At 45.8% G+C, this 19,999-nt stretch overlaps 1 protein-coding gene across 9 annotated transcripts in view; it reads right to left on the bottom strand.

Annotated features, from left to right (window-relative positions):
- The window catches only part of ARHGAP10 (Rho GTPase activating protein 10), a 375,184-nt gene that overhangs the window by 92,072 nt on the left and 263,113 nt on the right, over nt 1-19,999 (bottom strand). The window lies entirely within an intron of this gene.

Genomic DNA, 19,999 nt, shown 5'->3' on the forward strand with positions numbered 1-19,999 from the left:
CATGTTTTGGATGTCGATGTCCTTCTTCCATGCTCTAGTTTTGCCTGCCCAGGTGTCTGCAGCCTGAGAATGGTGGATTTCTCTACAAGAGTTGCCACAGCAGAATACCACAGCTAGGTGGTTTAAACAGCAGTTCTGGTGGCCAGAAGTCCAAGATCAAAGTGCTGGGAGGGCTGGCTTCTTCCAAGGCCTGTCTCCTTAGCTTGTACATGGTTCTTCCTGGGTCCTCACGCTTGCTTTCTTCTGTACACGCACATCCTGGGTGCCTCTTCCTCTTTTTATAAAGACAGCAGTCCTATTGAACTAGGGCCCCTCATTTTGACATCATTTTAATGTTAATTCTCTCCTTAAAGATCCCCATCAAATAGAGTCACACTGGAGGCTAGAACTTCAATATATCAATTTTGAGGGGATATAATTTCCTGGTGGCTCAGACAATAAAGAATCTGCCTGCAACACAGGAGACCCAGGTTCTACCCTTGGGTTGGGAAGATTCCCCTGGAAAGGGTAATGGCAACCCACTCCAGTGGGTTCTTGCCAGGAGAATTCTCTTGCCTGGAGAATTCCATGGACAGAGGAGCCTGGTGGGCTACAATCCATGGGGTTGCAAAAAGTCTGACACAACTGATTGACTAACACACACACACACACACACACACACACACACACACACACTTCAGCCCATAACAACAGGCATGGAGAGGACAGGGATTCAGCCAGGACTGGATGCAGTAGTCTCTGACCTCACCTTTGTGGTTTGGCCAAAATGCCCACATATGTGTTCACTCCTGTCTGGGCTGCACACGATTCCTGCAGAGGGCGTGGTCTTTCAGCCCCCACCAGGAGCATCAGTCTTACTTAGGTGGCCAGTTTGTCGAACACTTCCTGTCATTCTGCAGGCACAAGGTGGACCACATAAGAGATGATGACTTCCAGGTGCTCACGCTAGAAGTTCTCAGAGTGGGAAGCGACACTCCTCCACTCTCAGGGTCCCCTCTCTTCCTTCTGCAGAAGCTCTTTTCCTTTTGAAGTTTTCTTTCTGTCTTTCTGTTTCTTGCTGGAGATCACTGATCCGGGAGTATCTCTGAGATGGGAGTATGATCTGCCAAAGCCCCAGCTAGTTTAGCAGAAGAATTTGATGCTCAGGAGGAGCTTCTGCCTCTGTGGAAATTGCACATCTTGACCCAAAGCTGCCTGAACAATTTACCCCTTTACTTCAAAGGGATGTGTCTTTGAGGACTGCATACATCTCTGCCCCATGCCGTGGTCTGTGGAAGGTTAAGTTAGGATAAAAATGAAGATGGCCCACACCAATGTTTGGACAATCCATTTGGTGGTCTCTAGGCCTGGAAGGGATTGGGGGCAGGAGGAGAAGGAGATGACAGAGGATGAGATGGCTGGATGGCATCACCGACTTGATGGGCATGAGTTTGGGTAAACTCCGGGAGTTGGTGATGGATAGGGAGGCCTGGCGTGCTGCAATTCATGGGGTCGCAAAGAGTAGGATACAACTGAGTGACTGAACTGAACTGAGGTCTTTTCCTCCATTTGCCTGATACCAAGGTTTTTCTCTCTTTTTAACCTGTTTTTTATTTATATTGCAAGATTATGAGACCTGTCTTCGCTCTTAAAGACCAGTCTTTACTTTTATGTCATGAGGAAGCATATGTTTGAGATACCTATTTTAGATAATAAATGGATGACAAATAATACTGGTAAATACATTAGTAAAAAAGTAATATACCATCTCATGTGGAAACCTATAACTTCACTTTCTCCACTCTGCACATTGTCTAAATGAGTCACGTGCTTTTATTCAATTAGTTCAATATCAGTCAAGTTCATCTCACCTAGAGCAGGGGTTCATTAACTGAGGTCTCCCCAGTGTTAGTACATGCCCGAAAGTCCCATGCACGTGGCACATATGCAGTTGTATTTTTTCATAAAGTGGGTCTGTGACCCTTCAATGTCTCAAAGGGGTATGAAACAAAAAAAACTAGCTAAGAATCACTGACCTGGAGTAATGAACAGGAAAGCTGCCAAGAATGGGAAACAATGGAAAATTAGAGACAATTTACAAAAGGTTGAATTCATCTGAAAAATAAAGGCAACTAAAATAATTTTCTTTTAAGATACATGGAATTTGGCTAAAGCCACAGCAGACTTCCAAAAAAGTTTAACTGCTGAGTATGTGTTTGTGGTCCTGGGCACTCCAGGAAACAGTCTTGTAGGAATCATGGAATAAAATGGTTATACACATGAAATAATTCTCTCTCCAAGGACCTTTCCACATCAATCTGTCCATAAGCACAGCTGACTCTGAGCTTATAAGCACATTAATCACAAATGACTTAATTCCTTCATTAAGTTTTGGAAATGACAACTAATCCTCTTAGTGGTCATTCCCTTCATTTCCACCTAAAGAGAAATGACATTCCAGAAAAACCAAGTGTTTGAAGCCTTCCCTGGAGGAAGAATGTCTCCACTTATACTTACTGCTGAGGTAGACGGAAAAAAATTACAAAAAGAAAAAGCATAGCCTGTAAATAAGTTCCATTTTAAATACACAAAAAATGAAAGCAAAGTTGATTCCTCAACAAATAAAAGAATGGGAGGCAGATGTAGAGAATAATAATAAACTTGAGATTTCAGTCCAGATTTTGAGTGACTTTCTGATGTGCACTCACTCTTTCTTTCCATGAACATACACAGAATTACTATCATTTACAGAGGATTATAAATCTTCCCCCAAACCTATTAATCCAACCACTTCAGAGGTTTAGTTTGGCACGATCGACAGTCTGCAGCCCGTGTGCACTTTTGGTAATTAAGAATGAGGACTAACGATGACAAACGACAGCCCAGCTGTACCGTGATGAATAAGAACTTTCTCGTGCGTACAACCAGGCGCTGGCCTGTGTGGCTCAGGCGACTATGAAAAGCTCATGACTTTATGAAACCAAATACAGAGACTTCCTTTCTGAGTCCCACACATTCCAATAGAGACATACATAAGCACTTTTGCACAATTTAAACTTGGAGCTATCCGTGCAGTAATATTGACTGAAACACTATGCATCATTTAAGCTCAAAAAGGAAAAAAAAATATAGCCTTGTTTTTCTTGGGATGGTAGAAGGACCACAAGGAACTTTCTAACTGTGTGGCTTCACGGCTTGAAATCCATTTTGGAACGACGCAGGCTGTAAATGAATAAAGCAAGCTGTGTGACCTTGGGTTGGTTACTTTCAACTCCCCAAGCTTCAGATTCTTGCCCAAGTCTATAAACTGCAGACAAATCCACACTCCCTGCCCTTTCAGCATTAGCCGGTTGATTTCTGCTCTGACCTAGAGCCAGACTAGTGTCTAGAGCCCCAGGAGCTCGGGAAGCCCTCAGAGCCCAGCCTCTCACGAATATTCTAGTCTGCTAAGGAACCTTACATTTCATAATTACACACACTACCGCCCCTACAGGTCTCGCTTGCTGCTGAAAATGGAAGGCGTGAATACCTTCTGGAGAAACAATAAGAGATGCCCAGTACAAAGAATTCAAGTGCAAAAACGGTCTCAACCTGGCTTTGGACCAAGAAAGTAACTAGCTTCTCATTGGTCCAAACTCAAACATACAATCCTAAGGCCAGGGAACTAGACTTCAGCTGTGTCCAAGTTAGTCTCACTACTGTTTTTCTCACTAAAATGCTGGACTTCTAGAAAGCAAGACCTGCGTGTGTGTGTGCGCGCACACATGCCTATCCATACAGTACAAAGCAAGGAGCAGCTTAACAACTGATTGAACGGATAATGAACTGCAATAAAAGAAATGATGTCAGCACTAAATATCAGATCATTTAACTTTTATCATCAATCATTTCTGATGCTGAAGCTCTAAAAACTCTGGCCACCTGATGCAAAGAGCCACCTCATTAGGAAAGACCTTGATGCTGGGAAAGATTGAAGGCAAAAGGAGAAGGGGACGACAGAGGATGAGATGGTTGTATGGCATCACCAACTCAATGGACATGAGACTCAGCAAACCCCAGGAGATGAAAAAGGACAGGGAGGCCTAGTGTGCTACAGTCCATGGGGTCGCAGAGAGTCAGACATGACTGAGCAACTGAACAACAACAAATTTCAGATATATACACAAGTATATAAATAAAAAGAAAACTATAACAAATTCCTCTGTCCACCTCACCGAGCTACACCAAGTCACGAACTGATAACCAATCTTAGTTCATCCATATCCCCAGATTGTTTTGAAGAGGATTCTAGGCTAAGGATTGTACGTACAGGTCTTTAAGTAGCTTTAGGGGATTAAATTTTGCTTAACTCTAGAATTCTAGATACTAGTATCTCGAGAGTAAAAAGAAACATACACTATTGCACCAAGATCAGCAGAATTCACCACTGCATGGTCAAGAAGTAAAAATCAAACCATCCCCCTAAACTGCTACGGGTCAGTGTGTGCATGAGTGCCAAGTCACTTCAGTCGTGTCCAAGATTCTGTGTGATCCCATAAACTGTAGCCTGCCAGGCTACTCTGTCCATGGGATTTCCCAGACAGGAATACTGGAGTGGGTTGCCATGCCCTCCTCCAGGAGATCTTCCTGACCCAGGGATCAAACCCATGTCTCTAAGGTCGCCTACCCTGGCAGGAGGGCTCTTTACCACTAGCACCCCCTGGGAAGCTCCGCTATGGATCAGGGGGTACTTACAATATGGATATGATTAAGATATCCTCCCCCAAAAGAGATAGTAATTTTACAAATATCTTCAAAGAAACAATGACCTTGAGACATGTCATGGGAGGAGGAAAACAGTGTTAATACCGGATGGAAAGCTCACTGAGGAATACTGACGAAAGGCTGCAGGGATTTCATCAAAGTTTGCAATAAGAAGGCTTCTTGGAGAAAAATCCAGATTAAGCAGAGGGAGGAGCATATCTGAGGAAGGTCAGGCTGAGACAAGAAGTGGGGGTTGACCAGATGCAGAGGGAGGGGGGCAGGAGAGACTTGGCAGCACCTTGATCCTTGAGGACACGGGGGGCCCCAAAGTCCCGACTCCATAGAACTTAAGGGTGAAAACAAACACGCCTAACAAAGCTGGCGCCTGCCTTCTGGGGTCACTCTCAAGGAGAAATCAACCAACCAGAAAGTTAAAACAGAGAGATTCTGAGGGACATTTCATCCTGTGCCAAATTCATCCGGTGACATCAGAAGCCACGGCTTACCCTGTACTGACCACACCCCTCCTCCAATCCTTGGCAGAACGAGCCCTGCACTTTCAGTAGGGCTGACCACAGGGCACTTCCCCTCTTGAATGGGGAAGACATTTTCCAAGCAAAAGAGGAAGGGCTCTGAATCCCAACGACAGAGAACATCCTTACAGACAAGACAGGAATTCACCCTCACAGCTGCCCTCCAAGTTCCTCACCGTGGCCGGTCAAAGATTCCCAGCGAACAGAAAAGCTGAGCCGGCCATCCTGAGAAAGCCCTGTCGGCAAGGCTGGCCTCTGGTTGGCATCTAGAAACCTGGCAAATTAACAGTTCTTTACATTGCTATAAAACATTCCCGAGGGAATCCCCTGGCTGTCCAGTGGTTAGGGCTCCACACTCTTACTGCTGAGAGCCCAGGTTTGAGCCCTGGTCGGGCAACTAACATCCCACAAGCTGCGAGGTGCACCGCCCCGCCCCCGCCCCCGCCAAATTCCTGAAATGATGCAGCCAAAAGAAAAAAAATTCCAAAATGGCCAGGATGGCCCACCATGCCTCAACTGTCTACACATAAATATGCACAGGCAGGAGTGATGCAGAACACTGGCTTTTCTCCCGGGAGTCTTGGTACCCACTTGGCAAAGGATGCAGACGTGACTACCTCCCGACAGGCCCCAAGTCTCTAAGGCGCATCCCTGAACAGACACATTCTATGCTTGTGGCTGCATTTTCAGGGCTGGGGGTAAGTCTGCTGTGTGTGACCCCTCTGGGAGGTGAGGCGACACGGAGGATTCCACGTGATTCTTCCAGATGCCTCTGGTGTCATCTTCTCCACTGTAAGTCCTTACTGCATCACTGTGAGTACAACCACAAGCTGTGTGCCGTGAGTCCCTCCAGCAAAGCCCCAGGCACAGGGATGGTTTTAAAGACCCAGGACACACCCAGGGAGGCAGGCGCTAGACTTAATGGGAAGGCCTCGATTTGGAGGACCGCCCCCCACGGCAGCCTGCTTCCTTAAGCAGTCTACCCACTGTGACCTGTAGTCCCAGAGAAACTGGAGGAGGATCAGAAGTCTGGCAGAAAGACAACAGTTATGCCCCGGGAAATCGTGAGCTAAGACTGTCAACCGTTCGTTTAGCCATTTCCTGGCTACCATTCATTATCAGTTGGGTAAGATGTCACCATTTGCCATTCTAAAGATGCAGAAGCTGAGACACCAGCATGCGGTCAGTCATCACTGACTAAATGCAGCAGTGGGTTTCAGAGCAGGCTTAACTTCAAGGAAATGTGGAAGAATTCAAATGCGATAAAAGGGCTTCCTCTGGGAAGTCCTGATGTGGACAGAGTGGCCTTCTTCGATCTGTCTCCTAATTTCCTCCCTGTACCCCCAGAGGCAGAAGTCTGAGCACCAGCACACCTCAAAATAATGCAGAGAGGCTGTCTCTCATTACTGACACAAAACACCTCTCGCTGGGGGTCCCTACTGTCTGTGGCCCACCTGAGCAATCAGTATCTTCAGGAAAGGTCCCCTCAGTGGCTGGCCCCAGGCAGAGGACAGGAACAACCAAGTGTCACTGATGAAATAAAGTATGAATCCTTACCTACCCACACCCTGCCCCCACCTCGGTTCCTCAGCAGAAGCAGAGAAAGTAGGTCACCAGCAAAAGAGGAGAAAGACTGAACCTGAAGAAATGCTCTGGGCCCTAGTTCTTCCGGGATCATCCTGTAGCTCTGGCTTTCCCTATGGTTCTAGGTTCTTGACCTGGGAGTCTCCAAAATTCCTAAAACTGTATATATGTCTCTCTGTGTATAGATACTATACTACTTTCTGGGAAAAGGACCCAAAGCTTTCCTTGAATTTTCCAAGTGGGTCTTAATGTAATATGCCTTCAAAACTACTTCTCTAGATAGAGGGAAAGGATGTCAGAGACATGAGTAGACTTTAAGATGCCAACTGGCTGCCTCAAGGTAGACGAGAGGCCCCTCGTGCTGGGAGACATATGCAGTCGTGAATGCAAGGAAGAATGGGTACATGATACTGGAGACCAAGCCCTAGGAAATCAATCACCTGGCAAAAAAGACCTTATGTGAGATTTGAGAAGAAAGTCACTTCTGGTTTCTACTTTGGTCCAAGATGAGAAAACTAAAGGAGAAAGTTAAAGAAGGTCTAGTCATAAAATTCTGGGAAGAGACCAACAGGTTCCAATCTGGGTGACTTCAAAGTACCAGTTTCTACCTAAAGCTACACTGACCAGACCCACTTGTTCTGTTTTCGTAAGGACTGGGCCCAAGGAGCAGCTGGACTCAAGGACATGCAGGGACTACCTGAAATTACCAAAACATAAATTGAGCCAAATCAAAGCTAATGAATAAACGACCTGGGAATTCATCAAACTGCCAGCACTTTACACTACATATTTTCTCACACCACCCCAAGGTGACTTGGCTGCAACCAAAATGTCACCAAGTTGACATAAGTAAAAAGGGACTTACTCCAGATCTGCTGGTTCTGAGCATCAGAGTATCACAGCCCTGCTGGTTAGTGGCCCTGAACATGAAGCCTTCCACTGGAAGTGATTTAAAACAGGAGGAGCCGCAGCAGAGTAGAAGACGGGACAGCTCCGCCTCCCGAGCCAGCCAGTCCTCAGTTCAAACCCCAGCGCTGCCATTGCCCGTAAGTCACAAGTGAACCCTGAATAAACCCTGGTGATGACGATGGGTCCAGGTGGGTTCCGCAGTTCTAACCATGGACCCCTCGGGTGGCAGGTGTTGATAACGGGGGAGGCTGTGCATGCATGGGGATGGTGTGGGGGTGGTGGTTGGGGAACAGGTATGGGAAACCTTTGATACCTTCCTCTCAATTTGATGGTGATGAAGAGGAGGAAGAGAATGACCTCCAGGGCTTACCTACAGCTTTTATCAGCAGTGAAGCTGAGAGGCCTGACCCTGTCCGCTGGGGTGTATGTCACAGGAAAGCCATCTTAGGGGTGGGAAGGAGGTCAGGGAAGAGGAGTCCTTACCTACTGGTCGTAATAGTCATTTACAGAACAATCATCCTGGTTCTCTCAAACTACAAACAAGTCAGCACTAAAAAGAAATGAGCTACCAAGCCATGAAAAGACTTGGGGGAGCCTTAAACACACAGTACTAAGTGAAAGAAACCAATCTGGAAAGGCTCATCCTGTAGGAGTCTAACTACATGACATTCTGAAAAAGGCAGCATCGTGAAAACAATGAAAGATCAGTGATGCTGGGCCGGGGGTGGAGGGTGTAGGGGAGGGAAGGGATGAACAGGCTGAGCACAGGATATCCAGGACCATGAAAACACACCGATGATTATGATGAATAAAGCTTGTAATGTGTTTGGCCAAACCCAAGAAGGTACAGTCCTGAATATTCACTGAAAGCACTGATACTGAAGCTCCAATACTTTGGCCACCTGATGTGAAGAAGACTCACTGGAAAAGATCCTGATTCTGGGAAAGACTGAAGGCAGGAGAAGGGGACAAAAGAGAATAAGATGGTTGGATGGCATCACTGACGAAATGGACATAAGTTTTGAGCAGTCTCCAGGGGGTGGTGATGGACGGGGGGCCTGGCGTGCTGCAGTCCTGCTGCTGCTAAGTCGCTTCAGTCGTGTCCAACTCTGTGCGACCCCATAGACGGCAACCCACCAGGCTTCCCAGTCCCTGGGATTTTCCAGGCAAGAACACTGGAGTGGGTTGCCATTTCCTTCTCCAATGCATGAAAGTGAAAAGTGAAAGTGAAGTCGCTCAGTCGTGTCTGACTCCTAGCGACCCCATGGACTGCAGCCTACCAGGCCCCTCCATCCATGGGATTTTCCAGGCAAAAGTACTGGAGTGGGGTGCCATTGCCTTCTCTGGTGCTGCAGTCCATGGGGTCGCAAAGGGTTGGACATGACTGAGTGACTGAACTGACTGAAGAAGGAACACCACCACAAGGGAACCCTGAGTAAACTCTGGTGATAATGATGTGTCCAGGTGGGTTCCTCAGTTCTAACAGATGGACCCCTCAGGTGGCGGGTGTCGACGATGGAGGAAGCTATGCGTGCGTCAGGGAGGCTGTGTATGTGTGGGGACGGGGTTGAGGGGGAGGACGGGTAGGGGAACTCTTTGGACCTTCCTCTCAATTTTGTTATAAACCTAAAACTGTTCTAAAATATGCAAAGTCTGTTCAAAAATACAAATAAGTCACTACAGCTGTTTGACATAAAATGTACAGAGTTATGCATACTTCGTCAGTCAGCTACAGCACAGATGTTAGGAGAAGACTTTGGAGGCAGAAAGACTGTGTTTAAACCCCAGCTCAGCCCCTTGAGCAAGTTACTGAGCCTCGTTTTCTTCATCTGTAAAATAGCTCCCAACATCCCCGCGTAGGTCTCAACTGGATAGATACTTTAGCTTTTCTTCTTTCACGGATGAGAAAATTGACAATGAGGGTCAGTGGGGGGCCCTGAGGCCCCAAAGTCACATACCTGGTGGAGCTAAGATTCCAACCCAAGGAATTTTGCGCTCGAGCCCACTTTGCTGCATTCTGTGATCCCGTCTGCAGACTACTGCAATAAAATGTCATGTCAGGAGCAGAGCCTGGTACCAGCACATCATCACCCCTATGTTAATACTGGCTACTGGAATTATTACTGTTCTCCATTTGAGCTTGGGGTTTCACTGGTGACTCAGCTGGTAAAGAATGCAGGAGATCCAGGTTCGATCCTGCAGGAAGACCTCCTGGAGAAGAAAACAGCAACCCAGTCCACTATTCTGGCCTGGAAAATCCCATGGACAGAGGAGCTTGGCAGGCTACAGTTCATGGGGTCACAAGAGACATGACTTCTCAACCAAACCAAATTTGAGCTTGAGAGTTACAGAAGAGCCAGGTCTGGTTTCTTGATTTTACAAAGAAAATTTAAAGGAGGGAGGGGGAGATTTGTCTACGCAAAAGCCAGTAAACACCCCACACTCTGCTGCCCCCTAAGAAAAGGCACTGATGGTGGTTTCTCCAGAGCCCTCCCACACAAACCCAGCACTTGGATCCTTATCTTCCCTTCCAAGACCTCTGGATGATGCTGGGAATATAAACAACATAAAAGGGAGGTGACCAAAAGGATCAGAATCCTCCTTGCTATTTTTAACTATTTCAACACTGACTGAGTGCAAGCTCCAAGCACTGAGACAAACTCTGAGGACCTGTCTTTGCAGCTCTGCATCTCCAGAGTCTCTGGCCAAGACTTCCAGATTGGGCCAGACCTCAGCCATCTGCCAGCTTTTCTTCAACTCCCCAGACCTATCTCTACCAGGAACACAGTCTCATGATTAAAAATATTATGGGGCTTCCCTGGTAGTCCAAGGGTTAAGAATGTGCTGCCACTCTGGGGCACATGGGTTCGATCCCTGGTCTGGGAAGATCCCACATGCTGAGGAGCAGCTAAGTCCACATGCCACAACTCCCGAGCTCTCACACCCTGGGGCCCGTGCTTCCACGACAAGAGAAGCCACCACAGTGAGAAGCCTGCACATCACGACGAACAGCAGCCCCCACCCACGGCAACCAGAGAACACCCCACGACGAGGAAGACCCAGCACAGCCCAAAGAGATACATACGTAAATCGCAAAAACCTACGGAGTTCTTCCTTCTACTAAATTAAAAACTCATCTTCCGGCAAGTTCCACTCACTTGTACTGGGCATGCTTTCTTACACAAGAGAGAATCATCTCGCCCATCTCCCTCTTCTGTGCTGAAGCTCTTCCATCCTCCTGAGACAGTCCCAGCATCTCATCTCCACTGGACACAAAAATGCTCCAGAAGAAAAGGCCCCCATCTCCCAAATTTTCTCACATCAAGCCATGCTACAGTCCCCTGGGGAAATACTGCCTACCATCTACACAGTTACAACACAGCAGAGACGCCTCATGCTGGAGCCAAAGGAAAAGAACAGAAGACAACGTCATTATTATTTTCCAACTCACCTTAAAGGAAGGAAGAAGCAAGTTTCCTGTGCTTCTAAGGCTCCTTTCTTCAAAAAGAGAAAAATAAATATCGTATATCTGTGCATATATATGGAATCTAGAAAACCAGTACTGATGAACCTATTTACAGGGAAGAAAGAGAGACGCAGACAGAAAAGAGACTTATGGACACGGTGGGGAAGGAGAAGGTGGGACAAATTCAGAAAGTAACGCTGACATACATACGCTGCTGCTGCTGCTAAGTCACTTCAGTCGTGTCCGACTCTGTGCGACCCCATAGACGACAGCCCACCAGGCTCCCCCATCCCTGGGATTCTCCAGGCAAGAACACTGGAGTGGGTTGCCATTTCCTTCTCCAATGCAGGAAACTGAAACGTGAAAGTGAAGTCGCTCAGTCATGTCCGACTCTTCGCGACCCCATGGACTGCAGCCCACCAGGCTCCCCCATCCATGGGATTTTCCTGGCAAGAGTCCTGGAGTGGGGTGCCATATATACAATATCACGTGCAGAATAGGGAGCTCCTGGGAAGCTGCTGTGCAGCACAGGGAGCTCAGCTCAGTGCCCTGTGATGACCTAGTGGGTGGGCTGGTGGGGAGGGAGTGTTCAAGAAGGGAGACATTATATATATATGGTGGCTCAGATGGTAAAGAATCTGCCTGAAACGGAGGATACCCGGGTTCAATCGCTGGGTTGGGAAGATCCCCTGGAGAAGGAAATGGCTACCCACTCCAGTATTATTGCCTGGAAAATCCCATGGACATAGGAGCCTGGCAGGCTATGGTCCATGGGGTTGCAAAGGGTCAGACACGACTGAGCAACTAACACTTTTTTCTCCTCAATATATATTTATATGCAGAAACCAACACAATATTGTAAAGCAATTATCCTCCAATTAAAAAGAATAATAAAGCTTCTTTGTAAACACTCCAGAAAATGCATTGCCCTGTTGAGAGAAAAAAAAATAAATCCAACAGTAAAGTATGTTTTCACGGCTATGCCAAGGAGGTCAACATTTATGAAAACTGGAAAGAAAAAAAAAAAAAACCTTTGAAAAGTTCTCAAAATAGTCTTGCCACAGAGTTTGACCTCTGCTCTGAGTGATCACAACTCAGGCAGACTCAACTTTCAGAAACTTAGGAGTTTTATTGTTGTTGCTGGGGTTTCAGACATTTCTTTTTCTCGCACACGAAAATGGGTGCTGCCTAGCAACCCAGTGCCAGCAAAGCTAAATCAAGATGCATTTTAGGTTGGGTTCTTTTTGAAAAAGAATCTTTCTCCCATTAAACAACAAGCGTGTGCTAAGACCGGAAGGTTCCTCATACTCTGTGAAAAATGGTTTGCATGCTGCTCACTTGGGTCTCACTGGAGTTAAAGGATGACAAGAGATCAGGAGACGGCCAGGCTGGGTGTGTGGTTTCTGTATCCACAGGAATGGAGGAACGGGCTCCCCATACCCCAGCCAGAACTCACATGGCTGCTGCTGGCCTGCAGGTGGGGCCCAAACAGGGAATCCATCCCGCCATCCATCCCACCAGTCACGGACAGACTCTTCCAGCTTTGGGAAAATCCACTGGATGCAAGGTCAGACAGTCAGTCCCAAGGTTAGCAGAAGTGAATCATACCCGCCCCCACCCCCACCCCCATCAGATACCCCTCTCCACGGGATATAATTTAACATCTGGGGATTGCGCTGCACACCTGAGGGGAAACATGTACGCCCGTCTCACCTTTATTACTACTAAATGCTCTGTGATAAACAGCAAGCATGCTCTGTTACTCAGCCCCATCCAACTCTTTGCAACCCATGGACTATAGCCCGCCAGGCTCCTCTCTCTGTCCATGGAATTCTCCAGGCAAGAATACTGGCATGGGTTGCCATTCCGTTTCTCAAGGGGATCTTCCCAACCCAGGGACTGAATCTACATCCCCTGCACTGGCAGGCAAATTCTTTACCACAAGCCACCTGGGAGGTTCCTGTGACGGGGATACAGGCTAGTCAAGAACTTTGCAACCCATGTTACAAAAAAAGAAGGCTAAAGGAAGTCTACTGAAGAAACTCATGAACAGGAACGTCACATCAGCCTTTACCACAGCACATGACCATCTCCAACAGCTTCTGTTTTCTCAGCAAGAAAAAAAGACACAGGGATTTCCCTGGTGATCCAGTAGTTGGGACTCCACGCTTTCACTGCCGGGGTCCAGGTTCAATCCCTGGTCAGGGAACTAAGACCTTGCATGCCACACAGCACAATCAAAAAGAAAAAAAATGACACAGGCTGACTCTGAGCCTATTTCAAAGGCAACAATGCTTCTTGTAGCAGAGTTACAGGAATCCTCGTAGAGGAAAAGATTTATGTAAACAAAACGTAATTGTCAGCACCTTGAGGTCCCCAGAAATTGTACTGTACACAAGCTAAAACCAGGAAAAAACCACATCACCTACTGTCCCTCAGAATCAATGACCTTGAGAGCAAACCCATCACACTGAAAATCCAACCAAAATCCTTAACGAGATAAATATAACTTAGATTATAACTATAGTATGATACATACTTTGTGAAGTGATTTTCTTGAGAGTAACTTTATACACTTGATATAAATTGCCACTTTCAATAAGAACATAAAATGAAGCAGACAATAAAAGAAAACCACTGTGATATAGGATTTTTGCTTTTTTTTGATGATCCTCAAAGGCTCTTCTGAATGTTCAAGGGCCCTGGGGGAACAGATCAGGGCAGAGGCATGGAGGGAGTCACATTATAAACATAAATTTCTTTTATGACATTAGAAATATATAAAATAACAGAACATGCTCAACTGAAATAGACCCTATAACTCAGGAGGGTTCTTGACACTTAGTTTAGCTAAGCTCCTCTGAGGATCATCCCCACCCCAGCTGTGAGCTAACAGAAGATCAGGTATGAGAATGATGACCAAGCCATGGTCAATGCAGGTGCAGGAGTCCACACCAGCCTTCCCTTCCCTGTCAAGAAGGCTCTGACTTTTCCTCCTGTATGTCCTTCTGTGACACGGGAAGCACCCAAAGTAGATCTAGACTAATTACCCACTCCTGAACACTCATGCACTTACGGCCTTAAAAGCTGCTCTCAACAGACATCTTACTCTTGGAGAAAACATGTCTTCCATTAGCCCTCAAGCTTGCCTGTCTCCTGAGAGCAACTGGCATCACTAAATAAAGCCCAACTGCCTGCTGGGCTTTGTTGTTCAGTCGCTAAGTCGTATCCGACTCTTTGCAACCCAATGGACTGCAGCAGTCCAGGCTTCCCTGTCCTTCTTGAGTTTGCTCAAATCCATGTCCATTGAGTCGGTGATTCCATTCAACCATCTCATCCTCTGCCGCCCCCTTCTCCTCCTGCCTTCAGTCTTTCCCAGAATCAGGGTCTTTTCCAATGCTGGGCTGATCTTGCTAGATATCCAGACAACCACTAAAATCCCACATGTTATAAACTAAACTCAATCTTACTCCTGCCCCAAACACATTCTTCCCTTCTTTCATTAATAACACCAATATTCTCCTGAGATGGAGTACCCAGCATCATTTATAACCCCTTCCTCTGAGGCGCCCCACAAATCCGGCACCTGGATTTTGTCTCTTCCACCTCACAAACTGATGCTCTCCCCTGGAAATGCCCCATTCCCACCAGCGTTCCATAGACCTCTCACCTGGCCCTTCACTCCTCTGCTTTCATGGCAAACCTTGCTGCCAGATTAAGCAGCTCACTTCAAAACGATGAGAGGCCCTGGTACCTCCAAAATTAAACCCCAAGTCCTATGGTGGCAGTCTCAACCTCCCCACACCTGGTCTGAATCTCTTTCCAATCTCATCTAGTGCCACTCGCCCGCGTTCCAACAAGAGGTGCATTCCCAGAACACACACCGACTCGCTGCTTCTCTGATTACATGATGCCTCATACCTGAAATGCCCCCTTAAAACACCTCCACCTGTTCAAACTCCATGCTACAACCTATTCAAGTCACCTTTTCAGGAAGCCTTCCAGATTCCCCGCAGCTGGACATAAACTCTGCTCATAAACTCCCGGCAGCTTTCTCTCTTCTGTCTGAGCACACTTACCCTCCACCACTTCATTTCTTCTTTTCCCTACAGGATTGTCTTCACTTCTCTCAAATCTCACACTGTGTCTGATGCAGAGCAGGCGCTCGTGACAGATGTACTGAATTAATCCTCAACTAGTTGGCCCTCCATGGGTTCCCCATTAGCAGATTCAGTCCACAGCATATCAAAACTATTTAGAAAAAAATTCCAGAAAGTTCCAAAAAGCAAAACTTGCATTTGCCCCACACTGGCAACTATTTACACAGCATTTGCATTGTATTAGGTATTATCAATACAAGTAATCTAGAGATGATGTAAAGAATACAGGAAAATGTGTATAGTGAAGTTGCTCAGTCCGACTCTTTGTGACCCCATGGACTATAGCCCACCAGGCTCCTCCGTCCATGGGATTTTCCAGGCTAAAATACTGGAGTGGGTTGCCATTTCCTTCTCTAGGAGATCTTTACAGCCTAGAGATTGAACCCGGGTCTCCCGCATTGTAGGCAGATGCTTCACCATCTGAGCCACCAGGGAAGTCTCACAGGAAAATGTGCATAGGATATGTGCAAATACTATGCCATTTTATATAAGGGACTAGAAAATCTGTGGATTTTGGTATCTGCAGGGGATCCTGGAACCAACTCCCCACAGATACCAAGGGATCAACTGTATACTTTAAGAACAAAACAAATGCAAAACTCACACATTCTAAGGTGTAACCCCTGTTTGAAAATCCCTGGGAATTTCACAGTACCCTTTCCATCTGGGAAATGCAATTTTCTGGTTTGCAAAGGAAAAAAGACCTTGGTAATATTTTTGGCTCATGAACACTTCTTTTAAAACAACATCTTAATGTATTGAGTGGAAGTGAAGCCAAAACATATGGATTAGGTTTCCTATAAAGTACATATGGATTTTATGAAAACAGCAAAGAGGCTTGGATAAAATGTAATCTCCAAAGATTAACCAGGGGTCCTTTTCCAACTCCAAAATTAATCTGGAGCTTTCTTGCTTTAATTATCTGTTGAAAGTTTCCTTTTCTGACTTAGCAACTTTCCTGGTCAGAGTTAACATATTTCACATTCCTAGGGAAGAAAAATAAGTAACTAAGGACAAGAAAACATTTTCCTTCCATTGTCATTTTGGCCGTTTCATTTCGCTGCTAGTTTCCCCTCTTTCTTGAATTATAATTTTTTTTCCTTCCTCACGAGACTATTCTTTCTCACATTTCCTATCCTTTCTCATTTTTCTCTTTGCTCTCAAACATGAAAAGGAACTATCAACATATCCCTCTTTCACCACATTCAAGACAAACATCAGCCTCTTTAGGTGGAATATGGAGATCAGTTGTCAAGGAAACGTATGGCCCAAGTGGGGCCAGACATCCACAGGAAGTGTTTCCACAAAACCACCAGTCGGCAGAAATACCCTTCCTCAGAGCTGAACACAGACTCTTATGTGAAGCCCGAACAGAAACGAAAAGCTGGGAGTGAGAGTGAGAGTGGACACGGGCGGGACTTCCCAGGCGGGCCAGTGGTTAGGACCCCGTGCTTTCAATGTGGGGCTGCAGTTCAATCCCTGGTGAGGGAGACAAGATCCCACATGCCTCAGGGCCCAAAAAACAAAACATAAAGCAAAATATCTTAACAAATTCAATAAAGACTTTTTAAAAAATGGTCCACATTAAAAAAAATCTTTAAAAAAAAAAGTGCACAAAGATGAAATTGAAGGGGGGAAAAAAGAGAGAATAGAGAAATTAAGTTCTCAAAAATGTTCATTAATCCAAGCTAACCGCCCTTGGACTGCAAGGAGATCCAACCAGTCCATCCTAAAGGAGATCAGTCCTGGGTGTTCATTGGAAGGACTGATGTTGAAGCTGAAAATCCAATACTTTGGCCACCTGATGCAAAGAGCTAACTCACTTGAAAAGACCCTGATGCTGGGAAAGATTGAGGGCAGGAGGAGAAGGGGACGACAGAGAATGAGATGGTTGGATGGCATAACCGACTCGATGGACGTGGGTTTGGGTGGACTCCGGGAGTTGATGATGGACAGGGAGGCCTGGCGTGCTGCGGTTCGTGGGATAGCAAAGAGTGAGCGACTGAACTGAGCGACTGAGCGACTGAACTGAACTGAACGTCCCCACCCCAAGCAACCCTTAGGGTGACCCAAACATGAGCCCACACATTCAGGGAACAATCTGAAACTGAGTATCTCATCTCCTCTTGGTAGGAGACCTCAGGACTTCAGTGAGTACCAGCTGTGCATTCACAGCACCACCTAGCTTGGCCACAGCAAAGGGGAGAGCGCAGACCAGAAGCCCTCCACTTAATTCTATAAAACTCCAGCTCCACGCATGGGTCCAGTCCCATCTGCGGTAACTATTGTAATTGGCTCGACAATGCTGCTTGGAAGTTCCTGTAAGATTTGTTAACAGGGTAAGTAGCCCTCACCACTTCCCAGAAGAGAATCAGGTACTTATCTCCCCAGCACCAAATAAGAGAAGAAAATGGGGAGCTGCAGCATTAGGCGGGGGGAGCCTTTTATCCCAGAGCAAGACCCAGAGTCGGTATTTTCATAAATAAATTGAATAAAAGTCCTCTAATTGGGGTTTAACCTAATGACAGCTGCGCTCCTAAACATTTTCTTGAAGCTTAGAGTCTAATTATTTCTTTTCCACAAAACGAATAGTAGCATTGTGCCATGAAGCTGTCTTACTGGACAGCTCACTGTCCACGCTAACGAGGTTTAACGACGGTTTGACGGAACCATGAAAGGAGGCATAAATGCACCACTAGCTGCCGAAAACCAAAACAAAGCAAAAACCCACCAATGTCTGACACCCATAAGCAAGCTGCTTTTGCCACCCTCCTAAAGTGAATCTCTAACTAGGTTTCAAGCCTCACTTTTCAGTGGGAAGTGACATTCTCGTAAGCTAGAATTTCTCCAGCAGCAGAAGACACAAGAATCCAAGGAACATTCTCCCCCGCTTTGCCAAAGGGACTACACCTCTCTCTGTCTCCTTCCCACTTCTCTGACCTCCATATATTTTACTGAATCCATTAATTCACCAAATAAATATTAACAGAGTGCCTAAGGAGTACCAGGATTTATTCTAAATGTGCAAAAAGATCTCTGTCCTCAGAGATCTAGAAGAGAGAAATGGGTAACAACTAGAAAAGTAAGTACACTTGCACCAGATGTTAGGGATGTGAGCTGTGGGACACAGTTCCCAGAACACGACTCCAACCCCCCAGATGGTGACGTACTTTCCATCAGGGGTTGTAATGCTTGTCTTCACCTCCCAGCACCTAATACATGCTTACCATATAACGCAATCCCAATGTTTTACAAAATTTAGTAAGCAATTAAAGTTGTTGACCAATCATCTTAACCGTTTTCCAATTCCCTGTCTTAGAAGTAAGAAAACCATAACTCAAAAAACACCTGTGCACCCTAATGTTCACTGCAGCACTGTTTACAATAGTCAGACACGGAAGCAATCCAAGTGTCTATCAACAGAGGAACGGATACAGAAGATGTACGTATATACAATGGAATATTACTCAGCCATAAAATGGAACGAGATTGGAACATTTGTAGAGACACGGGTGGACCTAGAGTCTGTGATACAGAGTGAAGTAAGTCAGAAAGAGAAAAACAAGTACTGTATATTGACACATATATGTAGAATCTAGAAAAATGGTATAGATGAATTTATTTGCAAAGCAAACATAGAGACACAGATGGAGAGAACAAACTTATGGATACCAAGTGGGGAAGAGGGATGGGGTGAACTGGCAGATTGGGACTGACATATATACACTCCTGACATGATGAATAACATACGTAACTAGTGAGAGCATACTGTGCAGTTCAGACAAGTCTGCACAGTGCTCTGTGGCGACCCAAATGGGAAAGAAAACCAAAAAAGAGGGGATACATGTATGTGCATATCTACTGTGCAGCTGTATATCTGTATACATATGCATACAGATGCATATGTATGCATATCTACTGTACAGCTGTATGTCTGTATACATATGTATATCTACTCTACAGCTGAGTCATCATGCTGTAGAGTAGAAAATAACACAACACTGTAAGGCAATTATACCTCAATAAAAATTATTAAAAAAAAGAATGAGGAAAGTTAGGTCCTGCTCTATATGAACAGAAGAGAAGGAAAAAATCCTAAAAGATCTTGAAAGAGTCCATTTATTTGAAAACTCATGTATTCCTCTGAATACAGAGAAACAAACAATAGGATGTTACCCAAGAGATTATTCATTTTAAGCCAGAGATTCTCAACCTGGAGGCCCCAGGTTCAAGAATGCATGCGGATCTCCTGAAATTGTTGGCATAGCTCTGAGGAGAGGGGGCAGGTGTGTGTGGTTTTCTGGGGAGAGTGTGAAACGGACCGACAACACGTTTTCCCCGTGTTACAGAAAACAGAATCTGCGTGGGAAATCCAAGGCGAGGAACAGGGCCGCAAGAAACAGTCTACAACATCTGGAATAAATGGTGCTTCCTTAAACCAGGGGAATAGCAGAAGCCTAGGAAAGCTTCAGGTTTATAGAACTCCACCAAAGACACAAACTCCGTGAGGACTTCTCAGAACCAGGCTTGCCATCAGGATCATAAAATCATTACACAAAAAACTAAGAGGACAGGCGTACCTCACATGGAAATAAGCCCCGAACAGGAATTACCCTAAGGAAAGG

The sequence above is a fragment of the Bos indicus genome, chromosome 17 (genome assembly GCF_029378745.1).
Source record: "Bos indicus isolate NIAB-ARS_2022 breed Sahiwal x Tharparkar chromosome 17, NIAB-ARS_B.indTharparkar_mat_pri_1.0, whole genome shotgun sequence".
Lineage (NCBI taxonomy): Eukaryota > Metazoa > Chordata > Mammalia > Artiodactyla > Bovidae > Bos > Bos indicus.